Source organism: Colobus angolensis, unplaced genomic scaffold, assembly GCF_000951035.1.
Source record: "Colobus angolensis palliatus isolate OR3802 unplaced genomic scaffold, Cang.pa_1.0 Scaffold218, whole genome shotgun sequence".
Classification (NCBI taxonomy): domain Eukaryota; kingdom Metazoa; phylum Chordata; class Mammalia; order Primates; family Cercopithecidae; genus Colobus; species Colobus angolensis.
In genome coordinates this window covers 4,210,647-4,220,457 of record NW_012115355.1, presented here as the reverse complement: position 1 = coordinate 4,220,457, position 9,811 = coordinate 4,210,647, and the positions used below count along the sequence as shown (strand labels likewise).

At 39.1% G+C, this 9,811-nt stretch overlaps 1 pseudogene across 1 annotated transcript; it reads left to right on the top strand.

Annotated features, from left to right (window-relative positions):
* Positions 1-9,029: 9,029 nt before the first annotated feature.
* LOC105512716 lies at positions 9,030-9,476 on the top strand (annotated as a pseudogene). The gene has a single exon (XR_001001904.1). The product of XR_001001904.1 is annotated as a 39S ribosomal protein L27, mitochondrial pseudogene (transcript).
* The last annotated feature ends 335 nt before the right edge of the window (positions 9,477-9,811 follow it).

Genomic DNA, 9,811 nt, shown 5'->3' with positions numbered 1-9,811 from the left:
GGACATAGGCATGGGCAAGGACTTCATGTCTAAAACACCAAAAGCAACGGCAGCCAAAGCCAAAATTGACAAATGGGATCTCATTAAACTAAAGAGCTTCTGCACAGCAAAAGAAACTACCATCAGAGTGAACAGGCAACCTACAGAATGGGAGAAAATTTTTGCAATCTACTCGTCTGACAAAGGGCTAATATCCAGAATCTACAAAGAACTCAAACAAATATACAAGAAAAAAACAAACAACCCCATCAAAAATGAAAAAATGCTCATCATCACTCGCCATCAGAGAAATGCAAATCAAAACCACAATGAGATACCATCTCACACCTGTTAGAATGGCCATCCTTAAAAAATCAGGAAACAACAGGTGTTGGAGAGGATGTGGAGAAATAGGAACACTTTTACACTGTTGGTGGGATTGTAAACTAGTTCAACCATTATGGAAAACAGTATGGCGATTCCTCAAGGATCTAGAACTAGATGTACCATATGACCCAGCCATCCCACTACTGGGTATATACCCAAAGGATTATAAATTATTCTACTACAAAGACACATGCACACGTATGTTTATTGCGGCACTATTCACAATAGCAAAGACTTGGAATCAATCCAAATGTCCATCTGTGACAGACTGGATTAAGAAAATGTGGCACATATACACCATGGAATACTATGCAGCCATAAAAAAGGATGAGTTTGCGTCCTTTGTAGGGACATGGATGCAGCTGGAAACCATCATTCTTAGCAAACTATCACAAGAAGAGAAAACCAAACACCGCATGTTCTCACTCATAGGTGGGAACTGAACAATGAGATCACTTGGACTCGGGAAGGGGAACATCACACACTGGGGCTTATCATGGAGAGGAGGGGAAGGGGGAGGGATTGCATTGGGGAGTTATACCTGATATAAATGATGAATTGATGGGTGCTGACGAGTTGATGGGTGCAGCACACCAACATGGCACAAGTATACATATGTAACAAACCTGCACGTTATGCACATGTACCCTAGAACTTAAAGTATAATAAAAATAAAAATAATAAAAAAAAGAAATATCACGCTATACCTCCTTAAGTCACTTAAAATTTTGTGTCTGAATTTTTTTTCCTTTAATAATCTCTTTTTCTTTTTTTCATTTAGAAAACTGCATTTGTTGTGAAAAATTACATTCCCTGGAAGATTTTTCTCCTTTAATGAATTCTTTTTTTATTGGAACTTAAAAAAATTCCTTTCTTTATTGTTTTTCTTTTTGAAAAATAACTATGTAGATTGTTTGTGTCATATATATTTAGTAAACTAATTTCACTGAACCCAAGTACAATGTGAATAAATTGTACTTTTTGAGGTCTAGTTATGGGACTATCTACCCACAGCCCAAGAAGTGTTTAGAGGTCTGTGCATTGTTGACTTGTGTTCTCTTTTTCATCTTCTAGAACTCAAGTAGAGAGCTCAGCTGGGACATGCACAGTCATGATGCACAAGATTTGTCCCAGCTCTTTCTGTGTGTAATTTGATTAAAAGCTCTCTATCACTCCTGAGCTAGGCTTTACACCACAAAGTCATTTCTACTTAGGATGAGACGTTTGAACTGTTTTTCCAATGCAAAGTAAGTCATGAAGCTTTTACTCAAAATGAGAAAAATAGCCTTAGACATTTATTTCTGGAGGTTCAATCATCTTTACCCTAAAGTATTTTCTATTTTCCTTCTTGCCATGGTAAGAAAAGATTATGAATTTTGGACATAATATTAATGTAAATTTTTTTTAAAAAAAGACATAACTATGTGTTTCAGCCCTCCCACCCTTCCCTGACTATTTTTCTCCCTGTTTTGTTTTTGCCCTTTAGATATTTAAAATCTCACATCTCTACGCATTCTGACTCTAATCCTCTTTCACATTAGAATTATCTTTTGTTATCATGAATCACATCATATGCTGTGCTTACTAAGCTCCTTCAATGATTTCTCAATATTCTTCCAATAAAATCCAGACTTGTCCGGGACTATAAAACTATAAATTACGTAGCTCCTGGATATATTTAATCTCATTTTATTTCACTTTTTTTTTTTTTTTTTTGAGACCGAGTCTTGCTTGGTCGTCCAGGCTGGAGTGCAGTGGCGGGATCTCCGCTCACTGCAAGCTCCGCCTCCCAGGTTCATGTCATTCTCCTGCCTCAGCCTCCCGAGTAGCTGAAACTACAGGTGCTCCCACCATGCCCGGCAATTTTTTGTATTTTTAGTAGAGACGGGGTTTCACCATTCACAGGATGGTCTTGATCTCCTGACCTCGTGATCCGCCCACCCCGGCCTCCCAAAGTGCTGGGATTACAGGCGTGAGCCACCGCATCCAGCCTTCTTTTTGTATTTTTAGTAGAGATGGGGTTTCACCATGTTAGCCAGGATGGTCTTGATCTCCTGACCTCGTGATCCACCCGCCTTGGCCACCCAAAGTGCTGGCATTACAGGTGTGAGCCACCGCGCCCGGCTCTTATTTCACTCTTATTTCCATACACGGCACATCAGTTACACCAGTCCTTCTTTTCTAAAATAGATATGGAAATTGAAAAAAGTGTGTGTGTGTGTGTGTGTGTGTGTGTGTGTATATGTCTATTTTCTAACTCTGAGAGGTCTTACAAAAAATAACATGCTGAGCCTGGTGAGGTGGCCGCTGCCTGTACTGCCAGCTATGTGCGAGGCAGAGGTGGAAGATCACTTGAGCCCAGAAATTTGAGATTAGGCTGGCAACATAGACTGGCAGTGAAAATATCTAGCATCTATATACTGGTTTCTAAATACCATTCCCCAACAAAATGAAACAAGCTTCTTGGAAAAATTCTTAACTCTGGGACTGTGCCAGGAGAGTGTAAGGTGAGCCTGTAATATCTTGTAGTGCCAGAAAGTAATGAATGGCTCACAAAAAAAAAAAAAAAAAAAGTAAAAGATAGGAGTGCATCAAAAGATCACAGGAGTCACTATGAAAGAACTCCCAATGACCAAGTCAAAGTTATTTTGAGCAATAAAATAAGCAGTGTTGCTAATGGAGTAAAACACATAAAATATAAAATAAATATCCATGACCACATAAAGCTATAAATAATCAGGAAAATGAACAAATGCAAACAAATGAGTTATTCTTTAGAGTAGAATTCAAAACAATGAATATAAAAGGAATGGTAGACCTAGAAAATCACTACTTGGCAAATACCACATTAAGAATTATTGCAGCCAAGAATAATTAAGGAATGTTAAATTGGGTGGGCAAAAATATTACAATAAACAGGATATTTTCATAGTGACAAAAATTCAACAAGACAGTGATAAATTACAAATGAAAAAATACAAGTTTACAGTAGAGAATTCTGACAGATACCATCTCCACAAAATGTTCTAAGTTAATATTTCTAGGAAGGAGACATGTCAACATTATTTACTTACTGATATAATATCCTGGGAAGAGCAAAACATCGCTTCTCTTATTCCTGCCAAAATTGCACAAAGTCAGTCTAATTTGAGGAAACATCACACAGATTCATACCAAGGGATATTGTACAAAATAATCAACAACTACTTTTCAAGAGTTTCAAGGTCATATAAGACAAGCAAAAGTGAAAGACTGTTCAAAATTGAAGGAGGCTAAGGAGTCATGAAAACTAACTGTAATGGACAATCCTGGACAGATCCTGGGACAGAAAAAGGACAGTATTGGGGCAACTGTTAAAATTTGAATGAGGTCTATGAATTACTTAATATTGTATCAATGTTAATTTTCTAGTGTTAATAAGTATGCTATGATTATATAAGATGCTAACATTGGGGAAACTTGCATGAAAGAAATATAGGTTCTTGAAATATAATTTTTGTAACTTTCTTCAAAAGATCATCTTACTTGTTTGCATAAAAGGCATCTCTGATAACTTCCCACCTCACTCATAACAAATTCCAAGATTATTAAGATGACTTACAAGATGCTACATGATCTAGACCTAGATACTTCTCTGACATCATTTTTTTTTTCATATTTCATTGACACATTGTCCTTATTTGTCCTGCACAATTCTAAGTATGCCTTGCCTAAAGCTTTTGAAACAGCTGTTATCTCTGTCTGGAAGTCATTTCCCCAAGTACCCAAATGGATCACTTTTTTTCCTGAATTCCTTCAGGTTTCTATACCCTATAAATAAAATAACAGTCCTTGCACCTCATTATCACTTACTATCCATTTGACCAGCTTTATTTTGCTTCATAGGACATACTATGACTTGATATATTGTGTTACCAGTTTTATTTTTAATTTTTGAGTCTTTCCTCACGCATCAAGCAATATCCAATACACAAACTTCATTTTAATTAAATAAGACGTTCTTGGAAAGAGGATGTGAGCATGTGATTACATTCCTAATTTCATATTCTGTCTTAGTGGAGCCACAGGATTACCAGTAGCAAAGGAAATTTTAGAGTAAGTGTTGTGTTTCTTCTGAGTTAACAATCATGTGTACTCTCCCAAGAGGCATTTTTCCTGCCTATCATTCAATGAGGAGGACTCGAAGGCCTTGCTGATTCACAATATGAAGGAATTATGTATTTTTAAATAGGAGGAGGGACACTTGATGACGATAATTTCTGGTAGATGGTGACATAAGAACAAAATAAAGGTTAATTATAAGTTGCCGAGATTTCAGAGTTTGTATTTTACTACACATAGAATTACCTAAAATAATAATGAAACGTGTTTTTTTTAAGTAGAGGTTAGCTACGTCATTGGCTTAGTAGGCAGCATAGAAAATAAAATAAACTCATTTTAAGAAAGCCACGTGGGAGGTGGTCCCTAGAGAAACTCCAACCAGCCTGCCCACTGGGGTGCAGCCTCGGGAAGTTCAAGCCCTTTGCAGCGGGGAGGACCCTAGCTCCTCCTCCTCCTATGTGGAGCCTGGGATTCAAACTACCGAGTGGGAAGAGCCCTAGTGGAGGGACTATGGCCATGCGATAGTCCCTGTTTCTCCCATTCTTCCCTTTTCCACCCAATAAAACCCTGTTTCACTCACCCTTTAAATGGTCTGCGAGCCTGAATTTACGTGGCCAGGAAACAAAGAACCCCATTTTTAGCTGAACTAAAGAACAGTCCTGCAACAATTTCTGACACAATATTCAAGGCTTAGTATGTACTCTCTGAAGCTACTGGAAGTATGTTGGAAAGTGGAATGTTAGTTATCTCTTGTTTTTTTCTAGTAAAAAATAAACTTTTGGCCGGGCGCGGTGGCTCAAGCCTGTAATCCCAGCATTTTGGGAGGCCCAGACGGGCAGATCACGAGGTCAGGAGATCGAGACCATCCTGGCTAACACGGTGAAACCCCGTCTCTACTAAAAACTACAAAAAAAAAAGAAAGAAAAAAAAAAAAAAACCACTAGCCAGGTGAGGTGGCAGGCACCTGTAGTCCCAGCTACTCGGGAGGCTGAGGCAGGAGAATGGCGTAAACCCGGGAGGCGGAGCTTGCAGTGAGCTGAGATCCCACCACTGCACTCCAGCCCGGGCGACAGAGTGAGACTCCGTCTCAAAAAAATAAAATAGGCCAGGCGTGGTGGCTCAAGCCTGTAATCCCAGCACTTTGGGAGGCCGAGATGGGCGGATCATGAGGTCAAGAGATCCAGACCATCCTGGCTAACATGGTGAAACCCCGTCTCTACTAAAAAATACAAAAAAACTAGCCGGGCGAGGTGGCGGGCGCCTGTAGTCCCAGCTACTCTGGAGGCTGAGGCAGGAGAATGGTGTAAATCCGGGAGGGGGAGCTTGCAGTGAGCTGAGATCCGGCCACTGCACTCCAGCCCGGGCGACAGAGTGAGACTCCGTCTCAAAATAAATAAACAAATAAATAAAATAAACCTTTGACTTTTGAGCATGAATAAAACAGCTCTCTAGTATTAAACTTGCAAAGACTAAAAGCTGACTGCAAACGTTTACATCACCTTCTAAAGGCACACGTTCCTACTTCGACTTCAGATGTTGCCAAGGAAGATAAAGCACAAAGGAGAATTGTCTCTTATCTGCATAGCAAAACAAAGAATATCGAGGTAAAGGGGATGAGGGAGTTTCTACCAAAAATAAAAAAATAGTGTCTAGCCTAAATAGAAGAGCTATCATCTTCGCAATGCCACGCAACTCAGACTGCATCCTTGTTATGAAGTACTAAGTGTTGCATGGCGCCAATTCTTTCTTCAAGTGTCATGTTGCTCCTGCTTGCGTTAGTTTTAATCACAGTTAATATTCCCGGCTCTACTCCTGTAGATTCAGAGTTGGAGGGGCAGACATTTATGTGTTTTAGCTTACAGTTTGCTACCTTGTGAGAACCACATCCAGATCCTGTGGAGATGACTCTTCATGACCTGGACTTTAAATTGGATAAGGTTATTAGAGAAGATTTGAGTTGTCATCTTTGGGGAGAGGACGCAATGTTCTGTGAGAAGAAAAGTGAAAGAGGTATTTGTTCCTTGCCTTGGGGGATGGTTGTAATAACAGTTAGCTGACGATATGAGTCTGTATTTCTCTCTACAGGGTATAATTTTGCGTGCAAGCAGTTGTGAATTTAGAAGTGACATTTCCCGGTAGTCCTAAGTGGTGCTCTGAAATTTATTCTCATTGATGGATGTAAGAAAAAGTGATTTTCCCCTTTCAACCTGAAACAGGTAAGAGACTGCTGTGGTTTTTCATGTTCTCTTTCTTCATCAGCCATCTAGGTGTTAAGTTCATTGTATGGTGACATAAACAAGAAATAAACGTTCATTTTGTTTAACCCATTTTGGATTTATCCATTACAGGAATTAGCACTACTTGAACTTAGTATCATATTAGAATGTTAGCTTCATGAAAACTATTTTGTTGTTGTTCACTGCTTTATCCAGTCATGTGGAACTGTGATGGGTTCTAAAAAAATAAATGTAATAATGAATGAATGAATGAAGAAAAGGTAGATGACTAAAATATATTTATTACCAATTTATTATTTTTCTATGTGAGAATATTCAAAATAAGAGTGACAACAAATCATTCAATATCAGCATAATTGAGTAGTCTATGCCTTTATAATAATCTGTATTATAAGAACATGTAAATTATAAAATAAATTACAGTTCTTAAAACTGCACATATTTAGTTGTATGTTTATGTGCATGCACATTGTTTTGTTATTTTTTTTTTTTGTCTTTAGTTTGTCTAAGGCAGATTAAAAAAACTTTACTGAAAACCTCATAAATGTGTACATTGTTGTTTGGGAATGCAACTTTCTCAAACAAAAACATCACATTCAGGGTTTTTTAGCAAATTTAGGATAGACTTGGAATTTAACTTTTAATAAATGTGAAATCTCAGCACATTCATTGCTTAGTACACAGCAGGTGTTATATAAAATTTGTAGAATTTTATTTTCCTATGGTATTAAGTAGTGAGGAAGAGAGCTCTCTATTTATATTCTTTATAAAAATAAGAAGATCATATTCAGGCATTACTTACCAAGTTTCATGTACAGTTTATCCATCATTTCATGTATAGAATGTAGGGACACAAATTGTGAATAGCTTGCAGAAAATCATATAGCTAGTCTGTAATACAGTGATCTTGAAACTTAAGTGTAGTTTTCTCCATTATCTTACTAAATGTCAAGAGTCATTATGTTCCCATAAGTAAATGTCTGATAATGCTGTCTCACTCCTAACCCTAACACAAAGGACTGTGAGCAGAATTTTCCATAGTTTCCTTAACTAAGATGAATGTGTTAAAGCTTGTTGTAGTATAGACTTTGTACATGACTATTCATGCAACAAAAGAATTGAGTTTATTTTAAAAAAAGAATTCTTCCAAGGCTCTTGTAGTAAACATTATATTCTTTCAAGATGATTCGAAAATGATAATACATTTTTGTTAGAAACCTGAAAAATAATGTGTATGCCTTTGACAACAGAAATTACACAATGTTAGCCTCAAATGAGGCACAACATCTTAGCTTTAAGATTACTAGATAAACCTTAAAATACTCTTAATAACAAGGGAAAAAAAAGGAATTAATTGTATACCTAAACCCCAAAATATGCTATTACAAGACAGTTTTCCAGGTGGCCTTAGACAGGTGCAGTTCCCTCCTTTTCTTGCATTTTTTTCTTTTTTTTTTCCAGGATTAACTATAGAGTACCCTGGGAATGCAATATCTTGAGAAAAGGAAGAACTATCAGAAATTGTGCAGGACTGTTCTTGACCCTCTTAGGGAATGTAATATCTTTAGTTAGGAGGAAAAAGTTCAGGAAAGCCTGTGCTTTGTTCCTCTATCCCCGGGAAGCAGAATGCCCATCAAAGCTTTGCCCAGCATGTGACATGACTCCTGTCACATGATGTATATAACTTGGTGTGGACTGCCTTTCAAGGTTCTTAAGCTGTGGTGCAAAGTGGAGCATGTGCAGTCAAGATTTCCTCTCCCCTGAGAGGCTTTCTTGAGTCTTGGGGGACCAGTTCTCACTGGATTCTAGGGTGTTTTTCTCCTTCCCCTTGCTGTCTATCCATGAATAATAACTCCACTTCATGTAACTTGTGCATGAGTATTTTCTGTTTCACTAAACTCACACAAGTTGGTGACCAGTGCATGATAGACCTGCCACAAACTTTGAACTTTTTTTTTTTTTTTTTTTTGAGACGGAGTCTGGCTCTGTGGCCCAGGCTGGAGTGCAGTGGCCGGACCTCAGCTCACTGCAAGCTCTGCCCCCCAGGTTCACGCTGTTCTCCTGCCTCAGCCTCCCGAGTAGCTGGTGCCCACCACCTCGCCCTGCTAGTTTTTCGTATTTTTTAGTAGAGACGGGGTTTCACCGTGTTAGCCAGGATGATCTCGATCTCCTGACCTCATGATCCGCCTGTCTCAGCCTCCCAAAGTGCTGGGATTACAGGCGTGAGCCACCGCGCCCAGCCTTGAACATTTTTTTCTAAAAATTTAAGAGATACTTTTGACTATTTGAAATCAGTTAAAAGTAAAAAGACAGGTGAACACAAACATGGCTTCTGTGGTGCTGGCGCTGAGGACTTGGACAGCCCTTACATCCTTGCTGAGCTCCACTCCTGCTACAGTTCTTGCTGTCAGATATGCATCCAAGAAGACAGGTGGTAGCTCCAAAAACCTTGGTGGAAAGTCATCAGGCAGACGCCTAGGCATTAAGAAAATGGAAGGTCACTATGTTCATGCTGGGAACATCATTGGAACACAGAATCATTTCCGCTGGCACCCAAGTGCCCATGTGGGTCTTGGGAAGAATAAATGTCTGTATGCCCTGGAAGAGGGGACAGTCCGCTACACTAAGGAGCTCTACGTGCCTCATCTCAGAAACACGGAGGCTGTGGATCTGATCACCAGGCTGCCCAAGGGTGCTGTGCTCTACAAGGCTTTTGTCCACGTGGTTCCTGCCAAGCTGGAGGACACCTTCAAACTGGTAGCTATGCTTTGATGTCCTGTTTGAGGCCATCAGACAGAGACTGGAGCCCAGGTGACAGGAGATGGTGGTATCAGAAGTCAAGGGTTGAGGTGACGACATGGCCTCCCAAGGAAGAGGTCTGCTTGATGGTGACTCTGCAGGAGACTCTGAAGTGACTGCCGGGAAACTCTATGGGAGACCTGATCTGGGACCAAAAATAAAGTGAGCCAGAGTCATGGAAAAAAAAAAAATAAAAGTAAAAAGACATTGTTTTCTTTGTCATGCATAAACCCAAAGATATTATAATGCAGCTTGGAAAAATGTACTTAGCATTTAAAGTAATGTTTTTGGATATAATCCAAAGAAAA